The sequence below is a fragment of the Sapajus apella genome, unplaced genomic scaffold, assembly GCF_009761245.1.
Source record: "Sapajus apella isolate SASKATOON/1434 unplaced genomic scaffold, GSC_monkey_1.0 scaffold1, whole genome shotgun sequence".
Taxonomy (NCBI): Eukaryota; Metazoa; Chordata; class Mammalia; order Primates; family Cebidae; genus Sapajus; species Sapajus apella.
The window spans coordinates 43245068-43263889 of record NW_022436941.1 but is presented as its reverse complement, the minus strand read 5'-3'; positions in this window follow the sequence as shown (position 1 = coordinate 43263889).

Below are 18822 nucleotides of genomic sequence, written 5' to 3'. Positions count from 1 at the left end.
CACCTTCTAGATCCATAATTGATACGGTCCTAATGCTCTGTGCTTGTTTACTTTTATTATTTCTCTTCATGGATGACCTCCAGTCAATTGGCCAAAGTTCAGTGGAGATGAAATGCCACTTTTGGTACCCCTATAATTTCTTTTGTTGGCTGAGCTGAATAATCAGGACCTTGGCTTACACAAAATAAGTTTCATTCTTGCTTTCCTATTCCCATTTGTGTTTATAAAAGAAGAACCTATGCGATAACAAAATAGCAGTCATCAGAGTTGAACTGTTGACTACCAGGCTACACCAGGAAGCAATAGTTTGAAAGGAAGTCAGGGGACATACAAGACGCCACTTCAGCATAGGAAAGACAATTTAGGGCTGTCCGTCTGTTGCTTATTAAAGTGTCATTTGTGTACAAACCAAATGTGGGAAACTGAAAGTTCTTTTGTTGAGCGTTTTCTGATGCTGTTGCTCCTCTGTGTGAATGCAGCTGAAAAGATATTTGGGTCCTACACGCAGGATTGCACACAGGCCGCCCTATGGGTTCAGTGGGTGTTTATGTCTTCATTTTCTTTTTTCTCAAGGCCTCTGCAATTTTTAACTTAAGCAAAATTATTGGAATATTACTATTATCACATAACAAAAGGTAAGAATTTCAAGAAATTTACTTAAAAGGCTGTGGAATATAGGCTGGTATCAATCTGAACTAGAATTGATTTCTGGTTTAGTCATTTTCCACTTAGTTGTTACCAATTCCTGTTCATCTGAGTTTCCTCCATTTATAAAACCAAGTTACTGCCTACCTACCTGCCTTGCAGGGTTATTAGCATTAAACAAAATAACCTGTAATTGTCTAGTAGTGCCTGGCCCAGGCATAGTAAGTATCAGCTGTCATTGTTAAAACTGCTAGCTGCTTAATGAGGTGTATGGATATTAATATCTTCAGCTACAGATGGAAATGAGTTTGTAAAATTGAATAAGGTTATATAACTTGCCAGTTAGGAAATTACAGATATAACTTTAGTCTAATATGCTTTTTATTTAGCCTTAAATATGTAAAGATTTTATTTGAGAGGCATTATATTTGTAAAAGTGTGCAGTTATATAGGTTTCACAACTGAAGTTAAATTCTGGCTGTTGCTGAATTTGGTTAATTAAAGGTAGATAAAAAACAAAATCCTGACTTGACTAATCTGCAAAGAATATCTACTTTACAGTAATAACATGAAGAACAGAAATACACCTGGTGCTTCGTAGGTGCTCCACAACTACTCCTTTCCTTCTCTCAGTTTATTTGCCTAAGTATGCAAATGAATCAATCATGCCTAAGTCTCCATTCTAGCTAGAAAACTTTACTTGCAATTTATGTATTAGATGGCATGATGCAGTGAAATTGGCCAAATATTTTAGGATCTTGGATTATTAGTGCTAAAAGGAAAACTTCCCTTCCACATGACCTACTCTAAATTCCCTCCTTTTACAGATTAAGGGCATTAAGAAGTTATGCTTGAGCTACAATCCCACATGATATAACATGATATGTTAAATTTGTATATGTTTTTAGATTAGAAACAGTTTGTATGCATCATTTTTGAGACAAATGATGTGCAATTGCCTGTGGAATACTGTTTCTTTGGAGAAGAGAGTATTAGAATTTGCTATCGAAAGAGGTGTTTCATTAATGTTGAGTGCAGAGCGAAATTAAACTATCCTAATGTTTTCACGTTTAAATTTAATCATAATGTGAATGATTCAAATAACATGATCTCAAAAGAGTAGCATTTTTTTGAATGTTTAAATGAAGTGAATAGCATTGAAGTAATCTCTCTCAGGTAATGTCAGAAGGTTCAGACACTCTCTCACCACCAAAGGGGACCTCAGGAAGGAGGGAGGGAGGTTAGCATTGGTAAAGTAACAACTGCAATATTGGTTGATAAGCTGGATGAAAATAACATAAACACTAAGCTTCACTGACTACAGGTAGAAGGTGAAAACCATTTTCCTAAAGTACAGTCATGTGCCTCAATGATGGCCCCATAAGACTATAATGGAGCTGAAAAATTCCTATTGCCTTGTGACATCTTGATGATTCTGACCCCGTGTAGGCCTAAGCTAACGTATGTGGTTTTGTCTTAGTTTTTAACAAAAAAGTTTAGAAATAAATTAAAAATTTTTAATAGAAAACATAGAATAAGCTATAAAGAAAATTATTTTGTACAACTGTACACTATGTTTGTGTTTATCACAAATAAGTGAAAAGTTAAAAAAATTTAAAACAGTAAAAGTTTACACCAAGCTAAGGTTATTTTTGAAAAAAGAAAAATTCTTGTATAAACTTAGCATAGCCTAAGTGTACAGTGTTTTTAAAGTCTATAGTAGTGTGCAGTAATGTCCTAGGCCTTCACATTCACTCACCGTTCGCTAACTCATCCAGAACATCTTCCAGTCCTGCAAGCTCCATTCATGGTAAGTGTTCTACACAGCTGCACCATTTAAAAAATCTTTTACACTGTATTTTTACTGTACCTTTTCTATGTTTAGATATATTTAGATGCACAAATACCATTGTGTTATAATTGCCTATGGTATTCAGTACAGTCACATGCTGTACAGGTTTGTAGCCTAGGAGTGAAGCAATAGGCTATACCATGTATCCTAGGTGTGTAGTAGGCTAAACCATCAAGATTTGTGTTGTTTGCACCATGATGAAATCAGCAACCAATTTGCATGACTATAGTTTGAAATCAGCCCAAGATGGGCCCTCTATCCTCAGCCACAGAAAGCGTTGAAAGCAGACTGGTCCTTTCCTATTTTCCTCTCTCTCTCTCTCTCTGTCTCTCTCCCCCCCACCCCTCCTTTCTCTTCCCTCCTCTCTCTCTCCCCCCCTCCTCTCTCTCTCTCTCTCCTTTCCCTTTCTTTTCTTTTCTTTTTTTTTTTTTTTGACAAGAGTCTAGCTCTGCCACCCAGGCTGGAGTGCAATGGCACAATAATGGCTCACTGCAGCCCCGACCTCCTGAGCTCAAAACTGTTCTCCCATCTCAGCCTCCCGAGTAGCTGGGATCACAGGTGTGTGCCACCATGCCTGGTTAACTTTAAAATTTTGTATAAAGATGAGGGTCTTTCTATGCTGCCCAGGCTGGTCTTGAACTACTGAGCTCAAGTGATTCTCCTACCTCAGCCTCCCAAAGTGCTGGATGACAGACCTGAGCCACCACACCCAGCCCCTTTCCTATTTTTCAACAGACCCCCCTTCTGTTGCCAGAAGGACAGGAACTTCAAGAAGCCTACAATCATGGGGAAAGAGGCAATATTAAAACAATTTAAAAACCATTGATTTCACTTGCTTTTCGGAGGAGGAGAACCTGGATGCAGTTGGCCCTCTTCCACCCTGCATGCATGTCTGTAGTCTCTTTTTTGCTCTGAGCAAACGTAGACTTGGAACTTAGCACCTCTTCAAGATTCCTTTCCACAAAATGCACTAAAGCCAAAGCCTTGCTGAGCAATATAGGTTTTCTCTAAGACAGTACCCAGAGGAAAGTCTGTGAGGGAAGTTACTCTCACATGCCTTAACAGTGCCATCCTCACATTTCTGTTCTCCAGAGCCTCTCCTTTACCTTGCCATTTCTGGGTGATCTTTCTGTGTGCTCCTCACCCAAATTACACACACATACAGACACCCAGGCCTTGCTGACCCCTCACTCTTGCCCCTAGACATCCCAGTGTCTCAGTATTTATATCCGGACATGTTTGGCCGAGCACATCATCAAAAGGTCCACAAAACTAACAGCCTATAGTGAACAGCTGGCCACAAGGTTTAGAGGCATTATGCTACTTGGACTTGCTCCCTGGAGACTCACCCCTTCCCACAGGCAAGCAGCTTATCAACTATTTCTTTCAAAAAAAAATGTTCTTAGAAATCTTTACCTCTGTAGATTGGCAGCAGATTTTTTCTTCCTAACGATGTTTTTCCAGACTAATAGAAAACTGGCTTATATCTAAGTCCATCCAGACTTTGGGTAAGAAAAAGCGGCCATAAATTGTGCCTGTGGAAGAGAAAAGCCAAGACATACTTTTAAAATATTTTTTATGGATCATTCATTCAACAAATACTGTGATCTGTCCACTATGCAACAGGGCCTGACTAGGTGGGTACCTGAGGCTTGACTCTAACGTGAGCAGCTGGCTCAGGCCAGAAAATTGCCACCTGGGTTTTATAAACACGGCCTGCATGGTGGGCGGTAGACAGTTGAGGGCATTGGGGTTCATGTGGAACAGAAGTGAAGGGTGTTGCCAGGGGAGGTTTCAAGCTGTGAAACTGGTGGTGTTGCAGTCTATTTCAATGGCAGCGCACTGTCTTGAGTGGGGCAGGTCTGGGGGACACGCATTCCTCAGCCGGAAGTCTCCCTCTGTTCATTGGAGTGTGCAGAGGAATGTGAGAGGTGGAGACCTCTTGCCGCCACTTAAGTACCACGTTGAATGCCCCGTGTCGCTGATTGGGAACCAGAGGCATTTGATCTGCACTGAGTAACCACTCAGGTGTACATTCCTGCGGGTGTTCCACGTGAATGACAGGAGGTAAGAAATTAATTGCCTGTTTCGGTTTCACTCCAGGTTTCTCCTAAATTCTAATTAGCAGTAAATGAGCTTGGCTCTCCTCAACCTGAGTTGTAAGAATGCTTTCTTGTGTGAGTTCCTCTGTGTGGCTAAGCAAGAATAAAAAGAGTGTTTCAAGATAGACTTGTAATGCAGGGAGTCCTGACTTAACACCTAAAGTTCAATAAAAGGAGGGTCTGTGGCTGCTCAGAGTGGAAAGCCCCTAGGTGAAGTTCCAGAGCATAATCAATTAAATGTGCCACACAGGAAATGGCTTTGTTTGTCTGCTTGGCTTCTACATGATAGGCACCCGCCTCAGTTATTTCAATGCCTGCCCTCTGGCCTCAGTAATCAGAGCAGGAATTCTGATCTTTGACCTCTCCAGGGTCCTTGCCTTAAAAGCAGTCTGCTCAAGTATTTTAGAATGTGCTTGGACTGCAGTTTCAGCTGGACTGGTTTGGCCTGGGGTGGGGGGGGCAGGGTGGAAACTCTGGTGGCTTCTGTCCTTGCCCAGTGCTCACCCGGAGTGATCAGGAAGAGCTGGGGAGGCGTGTCTGTCTTCAAATAGCTTAGAGTCCACATAGCTGTCATGGAAGCTTCCAGACTAACACAGACGAGGAGAAATTCGGATGAAATTGAAGAAATCCTGGAAAATGTGCTTCTTGTGAAAGGGTGCTTTGAAAAAGTATAGTTTCAAGTGAAGTGGCCTAGAATGAAAGTTTTTCTCTTTGTATTTTGAAAGAAATGGTTAACTCTAAAGGGTATCCTGCAGCTTCCTGTAAAGTGGCTGGGCTGATCTGTGGTATGAGTTAGGTAGCCTAGGAATTTCTACTGGCCAGGATGACCCCAAAGGAAGTTGAGCCGTTTTGGGTAAGACTGGCTCTAGCAGGAGCTGTGGAAGGTGGTGCTTTCTCAGGGCAGCCGAATGCCTTCCAGGAGGAGGCAGTGCAGGCTTGGTTGGGAGCCACCCCATCTCAGGGGTGAAAACGCTACACCAGGTCCCTGTAGGCAAGGAATCTTCCCTAGGATCTGTGAGACAAGAGTCCTAGTGGGGAAGGCAGAAGGAGCGCTGGTCCTCAAAGGTGTTTCTTGTTTGCCTTAAAAATGGTTGTCCTGAGTTAGCACAGGGGCCTGATCACCCCATAATGAGGCTAATGTACTGACTGTTGGTTTGCCATGAAAGGTAGTTCTGAGTGGCATTACCCTAGTGTGCAAAAGAGAACTGCAGCTCGGCCTCCTCAGCCTTATAACTGATCCAGGAACATTTCCTCCTTCACTCCTTACTAGACCAGTTCTGCAAGTAATTGGCAGAAAAATATAGAAGGTACATTTCAGACCAGACTCACCTAATAAGAGGGATGGGTATTTGAGAGTATTAGGCAGTGGACTTTGTGGAGAAGGCATTTAGGCAAACATTCCCTGTGGAATTTTTTGCAGCTCTTGTCTCCACAAGTGTTTGTTCACAGCGATGACATTTAAAACAGGTGCTTCATATCTTAGAATTCCAAGCTTGGTGATGCTCCGTACATACTAATGGCCCACCTGGGCAGACCATTTTAAGGAAGAGGAAGCATCTCTGGGGGTAAGAGGAGATGCTTTATAGAGGCCAGCCAGTGGCTGAGAAAAGCAGGTTGATTGAGGGAATGGAATGGGATAGATGGATAGATGGATGGATGATAGATAGATAGATAGATGTTTTTGCGTGTGGATGTGGGAAGAGAGGAAAAGAATAGGGACAGATATTTAAGGAGCTGCTGGATGGAGGGAGGAAGAAAGGAATATTTAAAAGACATGTTTTAGAAATTTAGCCAAATAATATATGTGGCACCCCTTCTTCAATCAACACAGACCATAAGGAAAGATCTACTTTGCTTGTCAGTAGTCAGGACTGCGCAGGCAGCCGAGCACATTCTAAGTACAACAAAAAACACAGACAAGAACGACAAACTCACCCTGCCTTGGGAATTGTCACCCTGCTTTTGCCATTGCACTTGGCAGTGAAACTCTTCTTACTGAAAAGAAACTCCTGTTTGGTGGTGTTTATCTCACTTATTAAGGCCCTGATTTTGAACATCTTCTCTGGCCATTGGGTTTTATGGAATTCCTCTCATAAGTGTAGAAGGTTTCATCCTATAATCTAGTTCATCTGTCTACAAGGGAAGCTTTCTAAGGTCGCCAAACACTAACAGAACTCAGTCTTACATAAACAAGGTACCAAGTCAATGACTTGCCTACGTCAATCTACATGTAGTAGGTGCTCAATAATTTGTTAGGCATAATAGGGTGAAGGAAGCATCAAGGCAGAGGGTAAAGAAGGTACACAAAACAAGGGACTTAACACCTTAAATATTTTGTATTATTTGAACTGTTTATAGCTAGTATGTGCTGTTTTCATAATTTAAGGAAAAGGAGGGCCAGGCGTGGTGGCCCACTCGTGTAATCCCAGCACTTTGGGAGGCCCAGGAGGGCAGATTACCTGAGGTCAGGAGTTCAAGACCAGCCTGGCCAACATGGTGGAACCCCATCTCCATTAAAAATACAAAAAATTAACTGGGTGTGGTGGCAGATTCCTGTAATCCCAGTTACCCAGGGGCTGAGGCAGGAGAATTGCTGCACCAGGGAGGCAGAGGTTACAGTGAGCCAAGATAACGCCACTGCACTCCAGCGTGGGCAACAAGAGCAAAACTCTGCCTCAAAAAGAAAAAGAAAGAAAAAGGAAAGTCCATGATAAAAAAAAATATATATATATATATATATATAATCTTTCAAATTTCACTATAGAAAATATTCAGAATATAATTACAGAGTAATGACAGTGAAAATGGCAGAGTAAGAACCTCTGAAAATTCACTCTTCCATAAAAAAGCAAGGAAAAATCTGGCAAAATCTGTGAGAACCGTTTTTTCCAGAAATCTAGAAATTAGCCAAAGGCTTGCAGCACCCCAGGGAGTGTTAAGGGAAACAGTGGAATCTCAGAACAGTGAGCTTTGTGGCATTTTAACTTACCCTAGGCCCACTCCCTGCTACCCAACTCAGTAGCAGTCTTGAAAGATAATAGCCCGCATTCCCTGGTACTGGAGAAAACAGAATTGTCATGATTGCACGCATCCGGTGGTTCCTTGCAAGATCCCATTCTATAAAGCTATCTTTATTTGACCTTACTTGAGCTTACTCAGTTCTACAGCCTCTGGGAGGAGAAGGGGTGTTTGTTTGTCACCGCATGCTGATGGAGACTGAAATGACTGCTAGTGCAGCTTACTGCCACTGTCTTCATTCGTTCTAAGGCACTAGCAGTTTTACCCATCATTACTTTTTCACGATCATTACCAATGTCAACACAGTCATTAAAAAGACAAGTAATGTCTTAATATTGCTAGGAAAATAGTTTTGAGCCCAGCTTCTCCCTGAACAAGTCTTGGCTACGTCCAGAGGTCCATGAACCACCGCTGCACTAAAAGAATAGACATACCTGTTGCATGTTGTTATCAAATACAGTAGAAAAGCAAATCAGTAATGACAGGAGACAAAGGAGGAAGAAGGAAAGGAAGGAGAGTGATCTCACTGAGAAAATCTCACAATCTCAACATTCTCGTCATTGCTTTGCCCTGCCGTCCTGATCATGGACAGGATGCTTTTGCTGGAAACCTCTGAATGATGTTCTAGGTTTACACATGCTGAACATTGCCTCAACACTCCTTTAGTACATAGAGAACTTGGTACATAGAATTGTGAATGGATTATATGACTGAACCAGTGAAGAAAATCTGCTGCAGGGGAAACATATCACAGTTTGGGCTGAGCCAATGAACTTTGCAAACGTCATGACATTGGATTATAGAGGGACTTGATGCATTAATTTGTGATATTGTGCTGGCCTAGAGCCAGAACCGGAGCAAAACTATTTTATAAAATGCAAAACTGTTTTTAGATAAGTTGAAATGGCTGCCCCATTCTCCTTACAATAACTACTGTCCTTGGCCTCTGTAAATAGAACTGCTAGTTTGTTCTTCAAAACTATGTAAAGCTGCTTACCTTTTCTTATCAGTAACTGCCAGAATTGCTAGCCTTTGCTTACCGGCAATTGCCAGACTAAGCAGCCCAAGCTAGTTCCATCCTGGCTCCTGTGACTTGTAATAAGTAACTAAGGTCTGTGATTTCCACCTTAACCAGATAATGTGTAAACAAATGTTTATCTTGACTTCTGTAAACCACTCAAGTAACAAACGGAATGACAAAAGTCCCCTGGCCCTTGGAATGTCCGGAGACCCCCACCCTCATCTCTGCCCAGGAGGTAATTTACAGAATCCACTAGCCCTCGGAATGTCTGAAGCCTTTTCATCCCCATCCCCGCCCCTCACCCCCACTCCCAAGGTGGTTTTTCGGGTATAAAAAATCGTGGCACCCTCCTGTTGCCACCACAGGTTGGAGAGACGTGAGTCCTCTGTGGTTGCCGGCATAATAAATGACCCTGCAATCTGGCATACTTTTGTCTTGTGATAACTTTCTACGCTCCGGTCAAATACAACATTTGGAGGCCCCAGCGAGATATTCTCTTTTTGTTATCACCAGACAAAAGCCATCTCAGAATCTCGCCCGGGCGGCCGCTCCCACCTTGGGGGCCTCTGGGGAGGCGCCCCCTGTTCTTTCGCAGGGCCCCGGAGAGCCACCGTGGAGGATAAGCGACCTCTCGGCCGACATTCACCCGAAAGTCCTCAGGGTCCTAAAAGAAAAATCCTCCGGAGGTAAGTCTGGTCTGGGCCTGAGTCGGGGGACTGACGAGTCATTGCAACTCTGACCTGGCAAGCCTCACCGAGACGTTGCTTGAGGCTTCTGGTAGCTGGTGCAGGGGGTACCAGCGTTCGCTTCTGGTGGCTGTCATAGTGGGTGGCAGCCCTCTGGTAGCTGGTGCAGAGGGTACCAGCGTTCATTTCTGGTAGCTGGTGCAGAGGGTACCAGCGTTCGCCCCTGGTAGCTGGCATAGTGGGTGGCAGCGTTCGGTTGTTTTCCGTAACCTCTGTGTGAGTGAGAGAGTGAGTGTGTATATATGTAGTCCCATGGCTGAAAGGCTACGGGGCTTGTGTGGGCCTTCACCCGCGGTTCCACTGGAGCGTCGTAGGGCATAACGGTGATTCACCTCAGAGCTGTCCTCCTTGGACTTCCATCCTGAGGTGACCAGGCCCGGGGATTATATGGGTACACCTTAGCCAAGACGCCCCTGAAAATTCTTCCGAGAAAGTGGCCGGGCAGGCATCTGACTGGTCTCCCATCTGGGGGGCACCCACCCTTTGTCTGTCACTCTTGTATGTGGTTCTGTCTCGTCCGTAAATTTGTCAGTTTTATTAGACTCCTGCTAGCAGACATACACTGGTTCAGGCCATCTTCCCTTGAGGTAGGAGATATCTTAGTGGTTGACAAACCACTGGATGCAGGGAAATTTTATTGATTACAGCCCAGCAAAAAAAAAAAAAAATTACTCTTTTCTCTTTCTTCATCTTCTTTTTCTTTCACTGAGGCCTCACTCTTTCTTCCTTTGCCATGTGGCAGATAGTCTTAACTCTAGTTGTCTTTATTATTTTCCTTGTTATGGTCATTGTGGCCTGTAAATTCTCCCAGCCACCTCCACCGGGAAAAGAGTACTTTTGCCCGTGCTGGGTCAGATTCCATGTCGGGGAGGCCGTTGTGCCCTCGACACCTGGGAGGTAGCTTCTTTGGAGCTTGTGTGGAACAAAACCCTAGATCAGAGTTTACGGGTGCTCTTTCTCAGGCTGGGATGGAAAATAGGTAACTGCTTATTCTGCCAGGAAACTGTCCAATGTTATGGGCAGTGCCCAACGGTGCATCATAGAAAGGCATATTGGCACTATCCTGGGTGTTGGGAGGTAGGATGTCACCGCCCCAGTAAAAACTGACTGGCAGCACTTCTGCACACTCTACCGGGTGTGGTGGGTCCAAAACACACATCCGGTAGACCTCTTAGTCTACCTGTTTGTCACTTCCCGACCTTTCCGAAGCAACTGGCCATTAAAAATGTATAAGGGGGAGGATTATGCCCGGACAGCGCTAAACCTCCATAGTGCTTATTCTCGCCAGTTGTGGTTTGCGGGAAAAAAAAAAGACCACCGCCTTACCTTGGCCCCTACCCCCTGTTCCTCTGACTAGGACTAGGAATAAACCCTAAAATCCAGTTGTCTGGTCCTTACAGGACCTGGCTGCAGAGGCCCTGCGAAAACCTGCTTTAAAGAGGGCCAAATTTTAAATTTGAGGCTTTCCAAAATTGGCTTTACTACAGAAAGGGAGAGAGAAAGTAGATAGAGGAAAGAGAAAGAGAGGAGAGAAAGGAGACAGAAGAGAAAGAGAGAAAGTAGAAAGTAGACAGAGGAGAGGAGAGAGAGAGAGAAGGGGACCAGAAGCCGCAGGGGCGGAAAACTTGCCGCCAGCAAGTTCAGTTTTAAACTGACACTAAGAGCGTTTTTTTTCCTTTCTCTGCTGGCAGTCAGCCCCGCCCAGCTTTGAGGCAGGCCACACTGCCTCAGGGTGCAGCATTTGCATCCAGAATCTAGCTTTAAGAAAAGCTTTCTAACTTTCCGTAACAAAAGTGACTTGTTAGCATAGTCGTTAAGGTGTGGGGCCTGCAACTGCAAGGTTGTTGGTTCAAATCCTCAGTGAAGCTAGTTTTAAATTAGGGAAATCAGTTTTAAATTAGTGAATTCTCTTGAGAAAAACTTGGCATAAAAAAACAAACAAACAAAAAAAACCCACAAATGGGGTCGTCTAGCTCCCCGCCTTGCAACCCCCTCCAATGCATGACAGCCAACTTCAAGGTTGGGTTCTCAGGCCAATATGGGGTGAAATTAACCCCTGGAAAACTCCGCTCTTTGTGTGAATTTGAATGGCTGTCTTTTGGAATTAGGTGGCCAAATACTGGGACCTATGACCCAAAAATTACCCAGGCTGTATGGAAAATGGTTGCAGAAATTCCTGGATACCCTGAGCAGTTTCCATACATCGACCAATGGTTGAGTTTAGTCCAATGGCCTCCCCCATGGCTAAAGCGCTGCATAAAACAGGCTAGACTTCAGGTCACATTAGCCAGCCCAAAGAAAGTCCCTTCTGGGCCAGCCATTCTGCCCACCCCAGCGGAGGATCAGGAATTACTTCCTCCCTACTCAAGGCCCTCTAAACCAGCGCCTCAGCACCCCCCTCGACAGTACTATTAACCAAACCTTGTCCCCCCTGCACACCCGTAGCGGGGCCCCCGCACCCACCGGCAGTCCTCCCTTTCCAAGAGGCACCCCCAACAGAAGACAATTGGGGTCACCCATTCTTTGTTCACATCCCCTTCTTGTCAAGTAACTTATATAACTGGAAGGTGATAAAAATCAAAAAGAGGGCCAAAACACCAAGTGCGGGCACGAGCTTTAAGAGCAAGGGAAAGCTGCCGGGCTAAACCCAAAATTGGCAGCACCCATGGCATGGCAAAGGGGATTTCTATGGCCTGCAAGCCGGCAGAGATGCATCCAGTGTGAGGGGCTGTGCAGGAGGGAAGTGCTGGGGAACTGCTAAGAGTTCCCGGGAGGGGGTAGTACTGGAGAACTGCTAAGACGGCAAGAGGGGGAGGGCTAGGTACCTGCCCAGATGGAAAGTTCCCTGGGAGAGGGTAGTGCTGGGAGGCCGGGGAATTTAAGGCGGTGACGTTGCGCAGGTTTTACAATGAAACTCAACATCCCCCCCTTCTCTGAGAACCCCCAGGCTTTGACAGGACTCTTAAAATCTGTATTCCAGACACATCGCCCCACTTGGGACAACTGCCAACAATTATTACTAATTCTGTACACCACAGAGAAAAAAAGGCAAAATTAGACAGGAAGCCCTGAAAGCCATCATAGGTCTAGGGCAAGGAAAAAGATTTTTTTCCCTCTACCTGACCCCAATGGGACCTCAACACCTTGGGGGAGGGGGGTCACCAGGCTCTGAACACTTTTCACCGGTATCTTATAGAAGGGGTTAGGGGAGTGGCCCACAAGCCCAGCAAACTCTCCGAGGTAGGAACTGTAACTCAGGGTCCACAGGAGTTGCTAGCTGCTTTCCTTGAGCACTTACTAGACGCCCATTACCCTGAGGCCCGGACAATCAGCGGGCCATCAATCTGGCTTTTGTTTCCCAGTTTGCCCCAGACATCAAAAGAAAATTGCAAAAAATTAGAGAGGTTCCAGAGAATAAATTTAACTCAGTTGTTAAAAATTGCCCAAAAAGTCTTTAACAATAAAGACACCTTAGAGGCCAAGCAAAATAAGAGAGTTACTAAGGCAGTGATAGCAGCACTCCAGGAAAAACCACAGCTAGCCCCTGGACCACAAATCGATTCGTTGATCTGGGAAACGGCACTGTCACTCATTCCCTGAGTGTCCATATCCACTCCTGTGACGGGAATTGCTCCACAAACTGCAAGCAAATATTTCTTTCAGCAAGGGTCAAGCTTGCCTCTCAATTCCTCCTCCCTTAGCCACAGGGCCACCTCAGCAGATCCTCATCACCTGTGCTCCATCAGACGAGTATCTCTTGCAGGAAGCTTTATCCTCGGAGGCAGATCAACCACCTGCACCAGACTTCCTCCACAAATTTCAAGAGAGTGTACCGGGAGTATGGGCTGAAACGAGTCCCCCAGGGCTGGCAAGTCACCGTACCCCAGTCGTGGTCCAGCTATTAGCAACGGCAACTGCAGTCCAGGTGAAGCAATACCCTATGAGCCGGGAAGCCAGGCGAGAAATTGCTCCACATATCACCAGACTCCTGAAGGGAGGAATCCTCACTACCTGTAAGTCTCCCTGGAACACCCCCTTGCTCCCCGTGCTAAAACCAGGCACACAGGACTATCAGCCTGTGCAGGACTTGAGGGAGGTGAATAAACGGGTAGAAACTGTTCATCCTACAGTTCCAAATCCGTACACCCTCCTAAGTCTCTTGGACCCAGAACACCATTACACTGTCTTGGATCTTAAGGATGCATTCTTTTGCATCCCACTAGCCCCTGTTAGCCAGCCTATATTTGCTTTTGAATGGACCGACCCTGATACTGGAGTCTGGGGCAACTCACTCGGAGAAAATGCCTCAGGGGTTCAAAAACTCCCCCACTCTCTTTGATGAGGCACTTAGCCAAGACCTTGCTGCCTTCCGAGCTGAGTTCCCAGAGTGTACCCTACTCCAATATGTGGATGACTTACTCTTGGCTACAAAAACCCAGGAGGCCTGTAAAGAGACCACCCAGTCATTATTGAAAAAACCCTGCAGACTTTGGGGTACCAGGTCTCAGCTAAAAAGGCCTAATTGTGCCAGCCAAAAGTGACTTACCTGGGCTATTTTATAGAGAAGGGCAACCGGGCACTGGCACCCAGCCGAGGCCAAGCAGTGCTGCAAATACCCAACTCTACCACAAAATGCCAAATTCGAGAATTCCTTGGGGCAGTAGAGTACCGCAGGCTATAGATTTTGGGATTTGCTGAGATAGCCAAGCCCCTGTATGCCTGCGCTGGAGGAAATCAGCCCTTGACATGGACAGAGGTGGAGCAACAGGCTTTTAACAAGCTCAAGACTGCCCTGACTGTAGCCCCAGCCTTGGCCTTGCCAGACATCTCTAAACCTTTCCAGTTGTTTGTGCATGAAAAACAGGCAGTCGCTAAGGGGGTGCTCACCCGGACATTGGGACTCTGGTCCCGGCCAGTTGCCTACCTTTCAAAAAGACTTGATCCCGTAGCCTCTGGGTGGCCAGCTTGTTTGAGGACGGTGGCAGCTACGGCCCTGTTAGTCAGGGAGGCAAACAAACTGACCTTGGGGCAGGAGTTGAACTTAGTGGCACCCCACGCGGCAGAGTTGCTACTCCGTGGAGCTATGGGAAAATGGATGTCTAATGCCCGCATAGTTTAATATCAGGCCTTACTTTTGGACCAGCCCCGCATAAAATTTTCAAAAACCACAGTTTTAAACCCCGCCACACTGCTACCTGACAGCGAGCCAGAGGAACCCATATATGACTGCCAACAGACAATAGATGTCCACGCTGTGTGACCAGATCTCACCGACGTCCCCCTGCGGAACCCAGAGGAGGTACTGTATACAGATGGCAGCAGTTTCATGGTGGACGGAGTCAGGTATGCCGGAGCAGCTGTGGTCACTCTAGAGCGGGTTATCTGGGCCCAGGCTCTTCCACATGGAACCTCAGCCCAAAAGGCTGAACTTATAGCTTTAATAAAGGCCTTGGATTGGGCGAAGGGAAAAATTGTTAACATCTACACGGATAGCTGGTATGCTTTTGCTACAGCCCATGTGCATGGTGCCATTTGTAAAGAAAGAGGGTTGCTTACCTCAAAGGGAGAAATCATCAAAAACAAAGAGGAAATCCGAGCTCTACTAGAAGCTATATGGAAGCCTAAGGCAGTGGCATTGATGCACTGCAAAGGACACCAGAAGGGAGATTCACCAGAGGTGAGGGGAAATAGGGCAGCTGACCTACAGGCCAGACAGGCAGCCTTGGGGCCAGTAAAACCTCTGACTCTTCTTGTGACTCTGCCAGCCCCAACCCTGCCTCCTACCCCAACGTATTTGCCTGAGGAAGAAAACTTTGCCAAAGAACAGGGGGGACGGCAAGATTCCACAGGATGGTGGATTCTACCGGACACAAGGATTGTGCTCCCCGAGGCTCTAGGACAGGCTCTAGTTAAGGACACACACCAGGCCACTCACTTAGGACAAACAAAACTCACCGAGCTGCTGAGGGCCAGATATTACATTCCGCACTTACATGAGATTGTTAGGGAAACTACTACTCGTTGTGAAGTTTGTGCCAGGGTAAATCCAGGAGGCAGTAGGTCTAGTCAGGCAGGGATAAGACTCAGGGGTACTAGCCCAGGGGAACACTGGGAGGTAGATTTTACTGAAATAAAGCCCCCAGCGTGCGGCTATAAGTACCTCCTTGTGTTTGTAAACACTTTCTCTGGATGGGTCGAGGCTTTTCCTACTAGGTCAGAAACCGCACTGGTAGTAGCGAAAAAATTGTTACAGGACCTGGTTCCTCGGTTCGGCTTGCCCCTGACACTGGGATCAGATAATGGCCCTGCATTTACAGCACAGGTTTCCTGGAAACTGCACTGTGCCTATCACCCCCAGAGTTCAGGGCAGGTTGAAAGGATGAACCGGACCATAAAGGAAACTTTGACAAAATTCATTCTGAAAACCGGTGAAAACTGGGTCAGCCTGCTTCCTTTTGTTCTCCTCCGTACCCCATGTACTACCTATAAAAAAAGCTTTACTCCTTTTGAAATTATGTTTGGAAGTCCCCCTCCCTTACTCCCCAGACTTGTGAACGCCATACATGCTGGAGTCCATAACCATGTACTCCTTAAGTCCTTGCAGGCACTCCAGTCTGTTCAGTCCCAGGTGCACTCGCTCATCAGGGGAACTCGACCTACCCCAGTGGATTTCACTGACCAGCCGGTACACCCCTTCCAGCCAGGGGACGAAGTCCTCGTGAAGAGGGTCACTGCCTCCGGCCTAACTCCTCGCTGGAAAGGACCCTACACTGTAATCCTGGTCACCCCCACGGCAATCAAGGTGGACGGACTGACTGCCTGGATTCACCACTCACACGTCAAGACTGCCCCCCCAGGTGCAGGATGGGAAGCGGTTCCATTCTCAACGGACCCCCCAAAGCTAAGACCATCGCGCCATTCTCAGTCATCATCCTAATCTCACTGATTCCTGCAACCACCCTCCGAAAGGGACCCTCCTTGGCACCCACCTACTATCGATGGGTCATCACTGAGGGCTCCACTGGAGCATATGTTAGTTCCTTAACCGGAAAGGGATCCACCCTAGTCAACCTAACCCTGGAGTACACTCCAGAGACCCCCATTACCTTCTCCCTGGACCTCTGTGCCCTCCTGGGCCCCCACTTAAATTTCAGAACAAGTGGAGATATAGCTGGGTGTGGCAGTTTAGGGGCAGAGCGACAACTCCAGACCATGAGGCTATATCTGTGCCCAGGATCCACCCCACCAAAAAGATGAAACTGTGGAGACTTAAATGAATTATTTTGCCCCCATTGGGGTTGTGAAACTATCTCCACTATAACAGGATATACTGCAAACAGAAACTCTTTCATTTTTCTCACCCGAGACCCTCCCGTAAACCCCTGGCTAACATTCCTGCTCACTGGATTAGCAGGACCCCTGGTCTTAATAGTACTAGGATTAACATTTGGACCATGCCTTTTAAACATGCTCCTCAAATTTATCCAGGAAGAAATAGATTCGGTCAAATTAATGGTTCTGAGATCCAAATATGGGCCCTTGTGTCAAAAAGAGGAAACCTATTAAAGATTTAATACATGTTAAAAGAACAGGGAGGAATGTGATATTGTGCTGGCCTAGAGCCAGAACCGGAGCAAAACTATTTTATAAAATGCAAAACTGTTTTTAGATAAGTTGAAATGGCTGCCCCATTCTCCTTACAATAACTACTGTCCTTGGCCTCTGTAAATAGAACTGCTAGTTTGTTCTTCAAAACTATGTAAAGCTGCTTACCTTTTCTTATCAGTAACTGCCAGAATTGCTAGCCTTTGCTTACCGGCAATTGCCAGACTAAGCAGCCCAAGCTAGTTCCATCCTGGCTCCTGTGACTTGTAATAAGTAACTAAGGTCTGTGATTTCCACCTTAACCAGATAATGTGTAAACAAATGTTTATCTTGACTTCTGTAAACCACTCAAGTAACAAACGGAATGACAAAAGTCCCCTGGCCCTTGGAATGTCCGGAGACCCCCACCCTCATCTCTGCCCAGGAGGTAATTTACAGAATCCACTAGCCCTCGGAATGTCTGAAGCCTTTTCATCCCCATCCCCGCCCCTCACCCCCACTCCCAAGGTGGTTTTTCGGGTATAAAAAATCGTGGCACCCTCCTGTTGCCACCACAGGTTGGAGAGACGTGAGTCCTCTGTGGTCGCTGGCATAATAAATGACCCTGCAATCTGGCATACTTTTGTCTTGTGATAACTTTCTACGCTCCGGTCAAATACAACAAATTCAAAAGTGCTACAGGGGCTGGATTTATGAAGCTGATTTGTTAGGTGTCCTCTGAGGCTGTGCTAGGGTGAGGCAATAAAAATTTTCCTAGTTTTATCACTGAAAGTCTTGCATTCCAGGAACCCCTCTCAGTCCCAGGCAAACTGGATGGTTGGTCATCCTACAAAGGCACCATTGTGAGTAGCTACAAACATCTGTGAAGAAATAGACAAGAGAAGCAGACACATATAAGCAGAGATATAAAATTATGAGCCAAAACCTAGATCAGTGAGAGCATCTACCTTGATTTCTGATTAGTTTCTTTTCCTTCATTTGCTCACTCATTCCTCCATTTATTGGACCAAAGCTTATGAGTATTCAATTGTGCCAGGCAATTTGGTAGAAACAGAAATGGCCTTGAGGCCTAGATATACTTCCTATTCTTGAAATTTTCAGGATTCCTGAAGCTCTTCCAATAAAATGCATTTTTTCATTCAATTTCATTTTTTCATTCATTCCTTACAAATGAAAATGCTTGTCCCTCAACAATTATCTGTTAAAGTGATGAAGGGGATAGGAAACAAGGCCAGAGGATGATGTTTCAGCTTAAAAATCCCACAACTCTTTAAATCATAAAGAATTCTTGTTTATGGCGTGTGTCTACTTGTGTCCTCCTGTGGGATCCAGTTTGAGAACAGTGATAGACATAGATCTCGATGGCTGGGACCAGGAGGATTAAGCAGACATTTTTTGGCATGATCACAACCCACTAACATGATTTCACAGCTTTCTAATGTGACAAGGCCTGTAGTTGGAAAACTGTATCACACCTCAGTGAAGAGTGCATGTCCTTAGTAGCAGATTATCTACCAGCTCTACATTTGTTTGACAAGGACTCCAAAACCAATTCCACATAGAAGCATTTGCAGGGAGTAGAAATGGTTTGCCTTCCTTCTATTTTACACAGACACATTTTGGATTCATTTCTATTTCTGATTATTTAGAATTACAATGTGGCAGGCAAAATAACCCCTCCTCCCTCAAAGATGTCCATGTCCTAATCCCTGAAACCTATGAATTTGCTACCTGACATGGCAAAAGAGAATTAAGTTTGCAGATAAAGCAGGGAGATTATCATAGATTATCGAGTTGGGCCCAGTGGGTCACAAGGGTCCTTGAAAGTGGAAG